Raw genomic sequence first — 15,732 nt, 5'->3', positions numbered from 1 at the left:
AGACAATGAGCCTTTGAGGGCAGGGACTGTGTTTGATTCAGTGCTGTACCCCTCTTACCTAGCACAATGCCTGGCAACTAGTAGATGCTTAATGCATGTGTGCACAATCTACAAATCAGTGAGTGTGGGGTGCTAGTTAGCTGCCCTAGAGAATACTCGAGTCCAGCCATAGCTCTGGATCATCTCTCAATTCAGCCTTCAAAAAAGCAACCTTAGAATCTGTGACTCCTGGTGCTTCAGGTAACAATCTCTCCTGAGAAGAAGGGGCAACCGCTTCCTATGGTATCATGTTGAGTTCTGCTTGAGAGACCATTAGAAAAGAGAGCTTCTATTTCTGAAAGGAAGGGTTTAAAAAAAGGGGAGAGTTTTAAAATATTAGGAGAGAGTTCTTAACTGAAAGAAATCTCTCTTGAGGAGAAAAATATTACACCAGCCAATGGAAAACAGCCTGGGATTTGGGTGGCTGATTTCAATTCATGCTCACCTCTTTCACTTATTGGCATGTGAAGGTGAACAAGCCATCACCTTCGGTAAGCTTTTTGAATAGAAAGAGAAAACACTTGGATTGGATGACCTCTATGCTTTCTTTTACCTTTGCGCTTTAGGAAAGCCCTACAGGATGATTCCCAAGTCCTGAAAATGCCCCCCTATTACACCTGTTTTTCCCTCTCCCTAACCCCAGAACATCCATGGGTTTGCCTCCACAACAATGGTATTTCTTCCCTTGCTAGAATCACAATTTGTCTTTAGTAGAATACTAGTTTATTTTAGTCCATAGTTTGTTTCTCAATTCTGAGGACTCTATGAAGTGATGCCCATTCTACCATTAACTGAGGGGGACTTTGATCCCATACATCTGATGGCTGGAACTCTCTTGCTTGTAGTTGTAGGCACTCTTGGTCCCTTGATGTGTTGTTTGTCCATCATCTCCTCCCTGTTAGTTGTCCTGGGTGAGTCCATTGAACTGGAGAGTAGGTATTGCAACTCCGTTGAGATTCAAGGCTCAGTTGGCACATGGATAGCCCAAGATTTAAGTGTCTTGGATGTACACCTACCAACTCTAGTACTAACTATAGGTTCAAACAGAAGGACAGAAGAGTCATGCATAGGGAAACCACAGCTGAGTCTAAATCTGTCATACTGGGTAGCATAAATACCAGATTAGGGACTTGGGAATTATCCTGAATGACGTTACAATGCCAGATACAGGCCATTATATATCTGGCCATAACCTACAAAGTGGAATGGGAGAGAGTGTAAACTACAATGTAAATTATAATCCATGCTTAGTCACAATGCTCCAAAATGTGTTTATCAATTGCAATGAATGTACCACACTGATATAAGATGTTGCTAATGTGCGAAAATGTGGGAGGTAAGGGGAGCATGGCGTATGGGAATCCCCTATATATCTTCTGTAACATTTATGTAATTGAAGTATCTTTAAAAAAAGAAAGCAAAGAAAGACTCACAGCAAATAAGTTGCTCTTAGGCTTCATGGTCTGCGTCTTCTCTGAATCAATCCACCAGCTATTCCTGCTACCTTTGGTCACCTTGTTAAAAATAATTATTTCTGATAATAGTTTTCATTTCATTTGTAGTGCTGATTACTCTCAGCTTGCCCCCACCCCCAATTTCTGTTCTTCTCTGCAGACTGCACCATCTCGCTGTCCTGCCTTTTGAGTTTGCCACTGGACAGCGCTGGGAGATCAGACAGTAGCTGGAGAGAGAAGCCAAGGGATTTCCTCCTTATCCCTTCCCTGCTGTATTACTTTCCTAGGGCTGCTATAACAAGTTACCACAAACTGTGTATCTTAAACAAACAGAAAATTATTCTCTCACAGTTCTGGAGGCCAGAAGTCTAAAATTAAGGTGTTGATAGGGCTGGTTCTTTCCGGAGGCTGTGAGGGAGAATCTGTTCCCTGCCTCACTCCTATCTTCTGGTGGCTGCTGACAATCCTTGCATTCCTGGAGTTGTAGACGCTTCACCCAAGTCTCGCCTCCATCTTCCCGGGGCCTTCTCCCCTATGTGTCTCGTGTCTCAAATTTCCCTCTCCTTTCTCTTACAAGGACACCAGTTATTGGATTTAGGACCCACTCTAAAACCAGAATGCTCTCTTCTTGAGATCTTTAACTTAATTTTATCTGCAAAGACCTCATTTCCAAATAAGTTCATATTTACAGGTACTAGGGCTTAGTACTTGGACATATCTTTTTGGGGTCTCAGTTCAACCCACTGTACCTGCTCTGATGTTGTGCCTCGTAGAAATAACTTCTCCCGCAAAGTTCCAGTCTTTATACTTGGTTACACTATTTCCTCCCCTTGTCTCTTTTGCATAGAGGTGGTAATTGCTTTCCTTTCTTACTAGCCTCTTAGTGCCTTAAAGACCCTATTATAATGGATTGAGTTACTGAATATACATTTAGTTCAAAAAACAGTGCGAGAATAAAATTTTTATTCCTGGAAAATAACTGGTGAGAAGTAAAAGTGAGCCTGGACAGAGAGTTTGTAAAGATGCAAGCCAGGCAGGAGGTGAAGAATGAACCTTTTGCTTTTCTCTAAACTAGAAACATCTTATGTCTGGTTCATTTTTGTCAGTGTTGTTTTTGTCAGCATGCACTTGTTACAGTTAAGTTATAGACTCTTGTGAATTTAATGTTTCTTCCAAATAGACATCAATGTCAAGTATATTAGAATCATCTCAGATGTTTTTTGTTTTGTTCAAAAAAAGGTATTGCTTGTATGCCCTACCCTAGATCTTTTCAATTAGAATTACCTGAGATGGACTGTAGTTATCTTTACATCCAAATCTCAACATATAAGAGATCAATTTATGAATGTTTAGTGTGGAGCAGTCTTGGTGTGGGTCCCCCAGGAAGCAAACCTCAAGACAGGAGTTTGAAGAAAAGTAGTTTTTTGGAGTGGTGATCCTAAGAAGCATGGTAGACGAGTAAGAAGTGAAGCAGGGAAAGGAAGAAAGACAATAAAAAGTGCATTGTCAAGGTGGTTATGGCAATAACAGCTCATCCTAATGGGGAATCTGGGAGACTGGGTAGGCAGGCCTCAGTTTTCCCAATAGAAAGGTAAAGAATCTAGAGTGTTTTTTTCCTCAACTCACAGTCCATCTTTGGTTGGGAGCTGCTTCCCAGGGCGTTTAGTGTCCAGAGCTTCCTGCTTGCCTGCTTTGCTGGGCTGAGTGTGCTGTGGAAGTTCACAGCCAGCAGCTTTGGCTTGGAGAGGTGATGTTAAGGGGGGAGGCAAGGAACATGGACAGTATCTGCTGAAGAAATCATTACCACTAAAGACAAAGCAAAGATGAAAACACAGACATCCTTTTCAGTAATATGGCAGACTAAGCTAGATTGAATTATATGTCTAAAATTCTTCCTTCCTCTGCCCTTGCCGTGGCTGAATGGTGGGTGGAGAGTAATACCCCACCCTGACTGGGCTTGGCAGTGGGACCTGCTATGTCCAATGGAAGGTTAAAAGATGTGATAAGACCAGAGGCTTTAAATGACTTGTCTCATTTGATTTGGACTCACACTTCTGTCATCTACCTTTGGATCAAGAATTCTACTTTGGGGCACTGAGTTTACAGAAATATATGTATGCAAATAAATTATGCAAAAGGATGTTCATTGCAGAATTGATAATCAAGGTATAGAAAAGGGAAGGGATGCAATAAAAGAATGGATAAATAAATTTGGTATTACTATAGACTTTTATGCTGCATCGTTACATGGAAAGACGTGCATGATATTTAAAAAGAGAAGTGCAGATTGTAGAACAACATATAACCCCATTTTTGTAATAACAGAAAACTGTAGTTGTGCATATTCAAACATTGATATTTGCATATTTCTTATATACATATAGAAAAAGACTGAATGATAAACAGTATTTCTAGGCATTTCAGTTGGGGGAAGTAGAAAAGAGGGGGATTTCCAAATATATATTTTACTAACTGGGAGTTTGAAAAAACAAAACACAAGCTAAATAAAGAAAAAAATAAATGAAAACAAAGACCCCTATTTCCCTGGCAAGAAACCCCTGCCGACATTTTAAAAATGTAATATATGAAACATATATAAAGTGAAAAATACAAAGAGTAAAAGATACAGATGAAACTGAAAGTCCCTTTTCATTACATTGACTCCCATTCCATTGATAACTATTTCCTATAATTCATTCCAAAAATGTTTTAATGCATTTATCTACATCATATACGCATCTACTTATCTGTTTTTGAAAAAAATGTTACACATTGTACTGCAACTTGCTTTTTTGACTCGAGGATACAGAACTACCTTATTCTTTTTGTCAAGGGCATCCTGTTTCCATCCTGTGGATTAACTGTAATTTAGTTAAAGTCTTCCCTCCTTGTGAATACTAGGTGTTTCCAGATTTTGCTGTTGCAAAACAATGCAGCAATAAATATTCTGGTACATACATTTTGTTAAACATTTGCAACTATAAATTCCTAGCAGAGGGACTGCTGGGCAAAAGGGGATGTGACTTTTTATTTCTGACAGACATTGCCAAATTATCTTCCAGAAAGAATGTTCCAATCTCCATTTCCACCAGTCACATATGAGAGTGCTCATTTTTCCCTGTGGCTTGTAGCACTAGGTTTCATTAAACATCTATATTTACCAATCAGAAAGGTGAAAATCTGCTATTTCCTTATTCCTTATTGTTTTGATTATTTACCTGTATTTAATTATGAGTGAGGCTACACATCTTGCCATATGTCTTTTAGCCAGTTGTATTCCTTTTCTTTTAGAAACAAACATTTTGCTGGATGAATATCTTTTTCATATGGACTTATATTAATTCTTTGTAAATGGAGGAAGTTAGCTTTTTGGCAGTTGCTTTCTGCTTTCTGAAATGAGTGTGTATTTACTTCTGAAAGTTAAAAAGTCTAGTAAAGGAAAAAGAGAAAACATAATAACTCATAGAACAAAAGCTAGAGGCAGAAGGGCCAGAAAAGAGCTATTTTAATAGTGTTGGTCAGACACATTTGTGAAACACACTGACCACTTATTATTATTTGTCAGACCCTGTGCTAGGTCCTGAAGACATAATAAGGATCTGGACTGAAGAAGTGACAACGGTAATGGGAAGGAAGGGAAGGATTGATGGAAGTCATTTAGCACCTAGAACAATCACCATGGCAACAGGAGCCTGAACCATCACTATGGAGACAGAGTGCTTGAAATTATGACTAGAGAGATGAAGGGAATCCATTGGTGAGGATTCTGAAAAAGGTAAACAGTCATGTTACAGATGTTTCAAAATGACACTGTTTCTTACTAAGTTGACATTATTGCCTTACATTCTCCCAGTGTTTTGTTTCAGGAAGGATGAAGACAAAATAGTTCAAAGACAACACAGATTAAGACAAGTACAAGATTTACTGGGTCACTGCTCTGTGTGAATGCACTGGCTAGGGAAGAGCCTTTTATTCAATGGAATTACTATATAACACACATTATATATGAAGTGTCCTGGCGTCCTGGACCTCTGACTCCCAGGCTGCGAGAGTACTGAAGATACTGCTCACACACGGTCTTCCCTGCAGCAACCACAGGGAAGTCTCCCCAACACGTAAGGCCCAAGACAAACTTGAGGGGCTTCCATCAAGCCCCTTTTTTAAAATTTAAGACCTAGGACTATAGACAAATGGTAACATGTGGTTGGGAGTAGGGTTTAGTTTTTATTGTTATTTTTTTAAATTAGAGAAGTTGTAGGTTTAAAAATTAGGCATAAAATACAGAATTCCCATATACCACTCTACTAACACCTTGCATTAGTGTGGTACATTTGTTACAATTAATGAAAGAGCATTTTTATTTTTGTACTATTAACTATAGTCCATCATTTACAATAGGGTTCTCTATATTGTACAATTTTATGGTTAAAAAATGTATTCTAGTAACATACATATAACCTAGAATTTCTCTTTTAACCACATTCAAATATATAATTCAGTGGTGTTAATTACTCATCATGCTGTGCTACCATCACCCCCATCCATTTCCAAAACTTTTCTGTCACTCAGGGCTTAGTTTTAATGGAAAATTCTATCCAGGCTTGAGCTATATACTCTTGAGCTATTTGATTATAAACAATATGTGACAGGCTTTGCCTGCTCATGAGTACATCCAAGGTCACATTTATCACTATGTCCAAATTATTATGGCTCCTCCCAACCCCAGCCCACATGTTTCATTCTGAGCCAAGAGCCTCGTTTTTGGGAGTGTCAGGGCCTTTGGGCAGTCTTGGGACCAGAAGGGGTTCACACAGGCCCTAAGTCAGTCTGTGACCCCACCTGGCTCTGAAGGCTGCTCCTGCCTCTGCCTCTGGTCACTGCTTATGTTTCTACTGACCTTCCCCTGCAGTTCCTGGCCACCAAGTTAACCAAGGCTACTGCTCCGCTTTTACCACTCCCACCCGAGACCCTTTCCTGATTCCCCACAGCACAGCTCAAACCAGGTTAGTCTTTTGGTGTAAATTTACTTAGAGCTCAGGGATAACCAAAGGGAAACTTATAGCTGGTGACCAGATGAGACTGCTTTTGGGACCGAGGCTCAGCCTCATTCCATGTGACAGAGGTCAGCTTAATGGCACTCTGGGAATGCTCTCAACAAGGCTGCACTCCTTTTAATAGAGTGATTCTAGGAAAACCAATTTCTCATTTGAAATTTGAGCTGTATCAAACATCTTGGAACTTGCCTCCTTTAATTCAGTGTAGTCAACATTGAGAGACTTCAGGATGGTTTGGGGTCCACAGCCCAAATGGGTCCTTCTGTCCTGGCAGACCCTGTGGGTGCCCTGCATTGTGGATCACCTAATGGGGCTGAGGGGAACATATATGAGGACACTAGAAAGTAGCACGTGTCAAAGCAGCTCTCACAAATTGTACTAACCAGTGAATCTCAACCTTGGTTGCACATCTGAATTACCTGAGTATGTGTGTTTGTGGGGGTGGACTTTGAAAAATACCAATGCTTGCCTTCTATTCCTCAGACATTCTGATTTAATTGGCCAGGGGTGTGGCCTGGGCATCAGGATTTTTAAAACCTCCTCAGCTGATTCTAATGCCAAGGCCAAGAACCACTGCTCTTATCAAAGCTCCAATGGGGCAATTTAAACAAAAATAATTCAGAGCATGTGAAGTCCAGTAATCTTATTTGATCACATCAGGTTCTTGAAATGGATGGACTCCAGGAGGGCAGAAACCACTCGTGCCTCCAGAGGCCCCTCTGGGATCTCCAGAGGCCCTGGTGGAATTGGTTGCACTGTCCTGGCCTAGTCGGTCCCTAGGTATTCCCTACATTTCATGGAAATGTTGGAACAGACTAGACATTACAGTAATTTGTGTGGACATATTAAGTGATGGGTAAATGCTTATTAACATTATTATCTGATCAGAACTGGCTCTAGGGGACATTAGAGTACTCACAGATGGTGCTGTCTTTTTCTTGACAAATAGCAGAGAGGGCTGAAGCCTCTGTTATAGACGTTCCACAAAAATCTGCCATCCAAGCCTTACAGAACTACACAGAACTACTGTGAGGCATGAGGCTACCCAGTAGTTCCTCATATCTAGCGAAGAAGTGACCTCAGTTACTGTCTATTTGTATTGGGCTAGCATCCCTAAGGTTAGAAAGCTTGCCATGGAAGCAGCCACATTTCATGAGCCTGGTTTACACCAGAGATAACCCACTTCACAGACAAATCTAAGGTTATAGGCTCCCAACAGGTCATAATGGTGGAAAAGAAGCAAAAGGAATACTTCTAGTCTTATTTTTTGAAGTCCCAAGCCCCAATGGCTCTACTAAGTATCAGTAAGAGTAAAGCCAACTGGATAGGACTCTATCATACAGACACAATCTCACAATGTACACATTTCAAACAACACATTGAAGTATCACTAGTCCTACTTCCATGTGGAAGAAGCCTGGGTGAGACCTGCCTCATCTCTCGGAAGTTGAGTCCACCATTTAGATACTGTTTTCTCAGTCTGGACTCCTCAACATATTTAGGGTAAGGCAATAAACTAAGGCATCAGACATTTGTGTTAAAAGAGAAGGGAAAAAAAGAGAGAGAGAAAAAAGAAAATTTATTCTGCTTTAATCTCCTAACTTAGCTGATGTGAACCTGCTGAGGCCAGTGTAGTACAGAGGGCTCTCCCAAGGAGTAAGCGCAAGGCCTTGGGTGAACTCCATCCCCCCAGGGCACAAGAGTCATGGGGTGTAGGGAGGTTTTGTGGAATAATGAGGATGATTCAAGGATGGTGTCACCTACACTGCTTGGAGGACATCAACGAGTTCTGCACCTTCCCAGATAGTCTTAGATGCAATCTTTGGGAAGAAGTGGGCAGTGGCACCTATATGGGGCAAGTGATAGAGTTTTGTAGGTGGTGTGTGAGGTCTGGAGTGGGACTGCCTGTGTTCATATCCAGCTCCACTGATTACTAGCTGCGTGACTTTGGGCAAGTTTCTTAACTCTCTGTGACTTAGTTTATAAAACAAGAATGATAATAAAACAAGAATGATAATAATAGTACCTACTTCTCAGTGTTGTTGAATTAAATACAGTATTACAAAAAAACTACTCACATTCCCCGGCATATAGTAAGTGCTATGGAGTTAATGTTAATCATTATTGGTATTATGGCAAAGTGGCAAAGTCCATATTGTTATTATCCTGGTGTTGGTTAAGACTGGGCAGAGCCTTAAAGCTGCCATTTATCGTGTAATCTGCGTCACTTAACTTCCTAAACCTCAGATTCCTCACCTGTGACATCCAGGGAGAGCAGCATAGCTCATTGGGTAATGCTCGGGTTAAAGGAGGTAAAGCAGTAAACAGTCAGCATTAGCTATCATTACTGACCAGGGCTCACCCCTTCAGAGCCCAAGGCCGACACCCAACAGTGAGGTGCCGTCATCACCCCACTGCTCCAAGACCCCTTTGGTCATTGGCTCCTGGAGTTGTTCCCCAAAGTGGCAATTCATCAACTTCTTCCTGTAGGCACAACAGGAAGAACTGGGCAATGATTTGGAGCCCATGGCTCCCAAGGACCTCATGATACTGAAACACCACAGTTACTGTCCACCAGTTAGGCGTAAACATGCCAGCCAGCAACTGCCCTCCAATATTCGTGGAGGTCTGAGAACTCCCACCTTTAGATGGCCAAAGTGTGGGAGTCTGCGTATTTTCGAGGGCCAGGACTTCCCAGGGACCCCCCCTCGTCTGTAGGAGGACTGCGCAAAGATCATTGGCCATCCTGAGACTCGCCGGTGGCCAATGGCTCGGGCGCTAGGCTTTGGGATGCGAAGGCCGAGAGCCACAGTTCGGCCTCCTGGAGGAAGTCCGAGGGCTCATCACCCCCTGGTGGCCGCCGGGCAGACACCAGCAGGGCCTGGCGGTGTTGCGCGGTTAGTTACCAGCCAGTACCGTCTCCTTTTTCCTTTAGGGAGGAGTGGCTGTGCTGGGCACCAGCTCGGAATCATCGCTTGGCTTCTGAGAAAACATGCGCTCTGACGGCCAGCCCAGCACCGCGCAGGTCCCCGCAACCCCGCACCACCCCGGGAAAGACCCCCGCACTCCACACCGCCCTACCCACAGCCGCACACCCCCGCTTTCCTAGAGGAGGCGGGGCTTTAAGTCAAGGGACCTGTGCGCCACTGACCCCCCGCCGGGAATTGGGCGGCGGAAGGGAGCTCCTTCCCACCGGACCGGGGCCGCCTGCACCTCCAGAGCCGGTGGGTTCTCGTCCTGGTGAGAGCCCAGAGCACCTGCCAAGGTGTCTGGATTACAGCCCACGAGATTTTGATTTAACATAGGGTCTAAGGTCCAGGGTGGAAATCAACTACAGCAGAGTATTTAAAAACACGTCACTTCCGTGTGATCTATGTATCTTTAAAAAAAAAAGAATTAAAAAAAAAAAAACAGAAAAAAGAAAACACGTCACAACCAAGAAGGATTTATCCCTGAAATAAAGAATAAAGGAAGTAAAGGAATAAACCATTTACTCTCCTAAATAGATGCAGAAAAGCACCTATACATTTGCACATCCAATGATATTTTATGATAAAACTTTCAGCAATCTGAGAATAAAGGGTATCGTTACAAATGTACAGCAAATATTCTTACCGATGAAATGCGAGCACCAGGAAAGTCAGGTGCAAGGCAAAATGCCCACTGTTTGTACCTCCACTCCCCCTTTTAATAGAGGGTCTAGATCTTGCCAGACCACATGTGACTGTTGAGATTACAGAACAATTATTTAATTAAAGACCAAAAGTTCCTCAGTTGCATTAGCCACATTTCAAGTGCTAACTAGCCATGTATTGTTTGTAGCTACTGTATTGGACAACCCAGTAATAGAATATTCCATCATTGTAGAAAGTTCTATTAGCCACTGCTGGTCTAGCCCATGCTTCTTGAAAACAAAACAAAACAAAACAAAACAAAACAAACAGATCAAGGAAATGAACTAAGAAGCCTAAGGTTTGGAAAGAAATTTTCCTCATCTGCAGACAATATGATTGTCTACATAGAACATCTAAGAAAATCTGAAGATAAACTATTTGAATTAATAAGAGTTTAGCAATGTTGCTATAGATCAGCATAATAATAATAACTATCATGGATTGACTTTTACTACATGTCTTGCACTCTGCAAGGGTTTCATATATTAACTAATTTAATTTTTACAACAACCTGGAGATAAGTACTATTATTATCTCTATTTTCTGGATGTCAAAACTAAGGCAGAGGAGAGTGGATGTAGCTCAGTGGTTGAGCACCTGCTTCCCATGTATGAGGTCCCAGGTTCAATCACCAGTATCTCCTAAAAAAACTAAAGCAAACACAAACAACAACAAAAAACTGAGGCAGAGTGGTTAAGTAACTTGCCCAGAGTCCCACAGCTTAAAAAGGGTCCCCTAGCTAGAAGAGGAAGAGCTATTCTAGTCTAGTCTAGAGCAGACTAGCTCTAGAGCTCACAATTTAAAACTATGCTCTTTTGCATTTCAATTTACCAACAAAACAGATTAGATTATATAATCAGGGAGGGGGGGAAGTAATAGACTAAAAAGGTGTCTTTACAAGAGCAAGAAAAACACTTTTTAAAAAAATAAATTAGGAATAAAGCTAACAAAAGATATGCACAACTGAGCTCCTTACTTTGGGGAAGTCCTGGTTCCCAGCAGACTTGTTGCTTCTGACAAGAATAGAAAGTGGTCTCCAGACACCAGGTGGATGGGGATGCTCTGTTTGGCATAATTATAGCTGCATCTCGAGGCAGCAAATCACCTTCTGGACTTCAGCCAATGAGCTCTGGCCAGATCTTCTAAAATTCACTTATCAAGTTTCCTGGGTCAGGGTTTTCAGGGCAATACTACATAGCAATTTATCTTTCTGGGTCAGTCCTTTTGGCCTTCTGTGGTTGTTAGAGGCTGTATGTACCCCAGAAAAACATGTTAAACTTAATCCATTCCTGTGGATGTGAACCCATTTTAAGTAGGACCTTTTGATGCAGTTACTTCTGTTACAGTGTGGCCCACCTCAATCAGGATGAATCTTTATCCTATTACTGGAGTCCTTTATAAGCAGAATGAAACTCAGAGAGAAGGCCACAGAGGGAGCAGCTCCAGAAGCTAACATCAACAGAACCCAGAAGAAAAGGGAGAAACCAGGAGATGCTGCCATGTGTCCTGCCAGGTTACAAGCTAAAGGACCAAGCATTGCTGGCAGCCAACCCCAGAATGCCAGTCATTGGAAGAAAGTAAAGCTTTGATAATGCCTTGATTTGGAATATCTTTTAGCCTCAAAATCATAAGCTAATAAATTTCTATTGTTTAACCTGGCCCATTTTCTGACATTTACTTGAGCAGCCCAAGAAGATGAAAACACCTTCTCTCCCTCCAAGAGATGAAGTCAGTACATAAGATTTGATTCTCCATTCACCCAGATTGCCAAAGAGCTCTCCAATGATGACCCTATACAAACATATTTTTAGTACCTTGGAGACTCTCTTGCCCACATTCTGAGTAGCGACCGAAGGCTTCAGCCAAGTTTTCCAAATTTCAGTTTGACTAACTGCTTACAGAGGTTTGAAGTGGTTCTTTGTCCAAGTTATGCAGTTTCATAACTTGTGATTTGAAAGGTTTCAAGGATGATCCCAACTCTCCATAAATACATCTTATATTATGCCCAAGACTAACTTCCTCCTTAACTCCTTAACAGGAGTTCTTTAAGCCATGTGCTCAGTCTCATTGCAGAAATTGTCTGTAGTGTTCTTATTATCGTGAAAGAAAGCTCCCAGAATGAGATGAGGCAATGGAATGAAGAGCTTCTGCTGAGATTCCCTTCAGGGGACAGAAATAGCGTGGGGGGAGATAAGAGGCTGTGCTTATGGTTGGCTACCTCTTCATGTCCTCAGAAAAGAATTAGTGGTCCAGCTTTGCCCCATATTCTGTGCCATCAGATGAATAGTAAACTCTACTGCATCTCCATTCTTAATTCTAAATCTTCTTTAAATTTTAGCAATACTTGTACTTTTACTTGCACTATTCTAACTGGGGAGGGGAAAATTGTTATAGAATAATTAAAAAAAAATAGATGAAAAAAACTGGACTAAACTAACATTTGTAAAGTTCTCTACATTTTATAATGTACAAATATTGTACAGTTGACTGGCATCTAATTATCTTCCATCTATATGTACTGCTATAGATCATGCCTCTTCCCTCTATTCCTTAAATCTTTGTTCTGCTATTCTCAGACTCACTAATCAGACTCACTAATTCTAGGAAAAATGCTTTGATCAAGTTAATTACCACCATTATAGTATCAAAACACATAGTAAAAATGGTTCCCGCTTTGCAGTATTTTTGAGGTGTTTTTCATTCACCAGAATCCCTGGATGCCCTCTGTTTCTCAGAGTCCTAGAACTCTAACCTAGAGGTCATGAGAGGGGGAGACAAAAACTATTTCTCTGTAGTACCTCTAAAGCTTTATAAGGTCTTAACCTGGGAGCAATGGGTTGCCAAATGGTCCATGGGTAGAATTGCTTTTCAATAAAATTGTTTCAATTTGTCATTCTATATAATTCATGAATTTAAAAACATTATTCTTAGACAGCTTCACCAGACTGCCAATGAGATCCACTGCACAAAAAACAATTAAGGACCTCTTTACCTCCTTCTGGCAGGTATAAATTAATACATGTGGCTTCAGTGGAAAGTGTCCCTCAACTGGTTTTCAACTATAAAGTTTACTATAGTCTAATATATTCCACTCCATAACCTTTAACTATATTAAAATCTAGAGATAGATACAGATAAAGATAGGGTATAAATGGGGGAAAACCTTATATAGAATTTTCTAAAATATTTAATTTTAGTAGACATTTATATTGAGTTTGAACCACTATGTATCATAGTATAACCATACATATAGGTGCCAGATGTATATATAGGTGCCACACACACACATAGTATAACCATATGTATAGGTGCCAGATGTATATATAGGTGCATATATATACACACACAAAGTATAACCATATGTGTATGTGGCACATGTATAGATATTGTGTGTGTAACATATGTACCATGGTCTATCACTTAATTGAAGCAAATTAGACCGAATACTGTAATGGTAAGTTCAACAGGGAAATTAGAAATGATAAATTATCATTTTAAAGCTATACTATGAGAAGAGCTGCTACTGTCTGCAAATTGAAACAATTCACAATAGCTGACAGTGCTTAGAGAAGAAGGTTAACAGGTCAATGCTAATAGGTCAGTGGAGTAAGAGGCCAATCAACAAATATGTATGCTGTGCCAAGTACTGCTAGTGTAAATGAAAAATGAGTGGTTTATATGTAGGTCTAAAGAACCTAAGTATCTTATCTAGGAGAAGAGCAAAATAATAATTACAGAATTTCCAGAGTTGGGACACACAGAACTCCATCAACATTAAATTCTAATACTAAAAGAACTGTGCTTTAGTAAAATACATTATTGGGAAGAATTAGGTAAGCAGAGCATAAGCGTTCATATGTAAGTAAAGCTATGAAAATAAACTTCAGGGGGTGTTTTCCTTTGTATTGTGTTTATACATAATTATATTCATGAGGGAAAGACATTTCATAAAAATGGGCAATAAATAAATAATAACACCAATCTTCAACTATCCATACTAATAGAATAGAAAAATGACAGAAATATTCATAGAAACTATTAATAAAATAAAAAGCAAGGTGAGGTTCTCAGATAGTGTCTGTTTCCAACAGCTTATTGAGTTGACTAGTAGTTATACTCAAAAAGCTATCCTCTTGGCTGCGGACTTGGCCCAGTGGTTAGGGTGTCCGTCTACCACATGGGAGGTACGCGGCTCAAACCCCGGGCCTCCTTGACCTGTGTGCAGCTGGCCCATGTGCAGTGCTGATGTGCGCAAGGAGTGCCCTGCCACGCAGGGGTGTCCCCCATGTAGGGGAGTCCCACGCACAAGGAGTGCACCCCGTAAGGAGAGCTGCCCAGCGCAAAGGAAAGTGCAGCCTGCCCAGGAATGGTGCCACACACACGGAGAGCTGACACAACAAGATGACGCAACAAAAAGGAACACAGATTCCAGACAACAGAAGCAGACAAAGAAGACGCAGCAAATAGACACAGAGAACAGACAACCGGGGTGGGGGTGGGGGTGGGGGGGGGAGGAGAGAGAAATAAATTAATAAATAAATCTTAAAAAACAAAACAAAACAAAACTATCCTCTAATGGGGGAAAATTGCTATAGAAAAATTTAAAAAATAGATTAAAAAAATCTAGGCTAAACCAATATATGTAGAATTCTCTACATTTTATAAAACTTTACACATTCTCTGAAGCTACTTAATAGTTGAATATGTGGTATGTATTGTACAAATATTACTCTAACTAAAAGAAAGATTTACTATTAGTTTAAGTACCAAATTACAAGTGGTTTTGGTATTCATTTCTATTAAGCCCATTGTTTGATTGGATGTCTCTATTTGTATATTATACTTACTCTGACATTTTGTATTTTTCCAACACTTTATAAGGACATTTAACCAAATAACTACATTGAAATTAGTGCTAATAGGTATACAAAGTACTGAGAGAGAAAGGAATAATTTAATTGTGCTAAACAAATAGAAGAATGAGTTGTCAAGAATGAGTCCAAAAAAAGAACATTTTTGAGAGGTCTTTCTTGGTGGAAAAGTAGAAATACAGATAGCAAGCAGGGACTGTTCCTGGAAGGTATACCCGAACATCAGTGTCCTTTCCTAGTCCTTTTGAATTGGCCCTTTAATTAATAGGTTCATATATAGGTTTGAACTTGGTTGAAAAAATAGCCATTACTAAGTCTCAAAATGAGCAGAGAGGAGAACATGTGTAAAGCTACTGAGTCAGGTGGTTTGTTTACAGTTGAGCGACTAGAAGGCAGACTGCAAGTGTAGGCGTAATAGGGTGAAGGTGTCTGAGTCCAGGTCATGAGTGAATGTGAACAGCAGGCTACGGAGTCTAGAGTTTATTCAATAGTCTCTGGGCAACTACGGAGAGCGTAGTTCACGACTACTAAAAAAGGTTAAACGTCAACATTTCTCTGGAGTTTTATGACCAAGATGGGAAGACTTCACCTGCCTTGTTTACCTCTGAAGCCCCAGCATCTAAAACAGTGCCAGTCAGGC

This window comes from Dasypus novemcinctus, chromosome 13, assembly GCF_030445035.2.
Source record: "Dasypus novemcinctus isolate mDasNov1 chromosome 13, mDasNov1.1.hap2, whole genome shotgun sequence".
Taxonomy (NCBI): Eukaryota; Metazoa; Chordata; class Mammalia; order Cingulata; family Dasypodidae; genus Dasypus; species Dasypus novemcinctus.
This window is presented reverse-complemented; position numbering follows the sequence as displayed.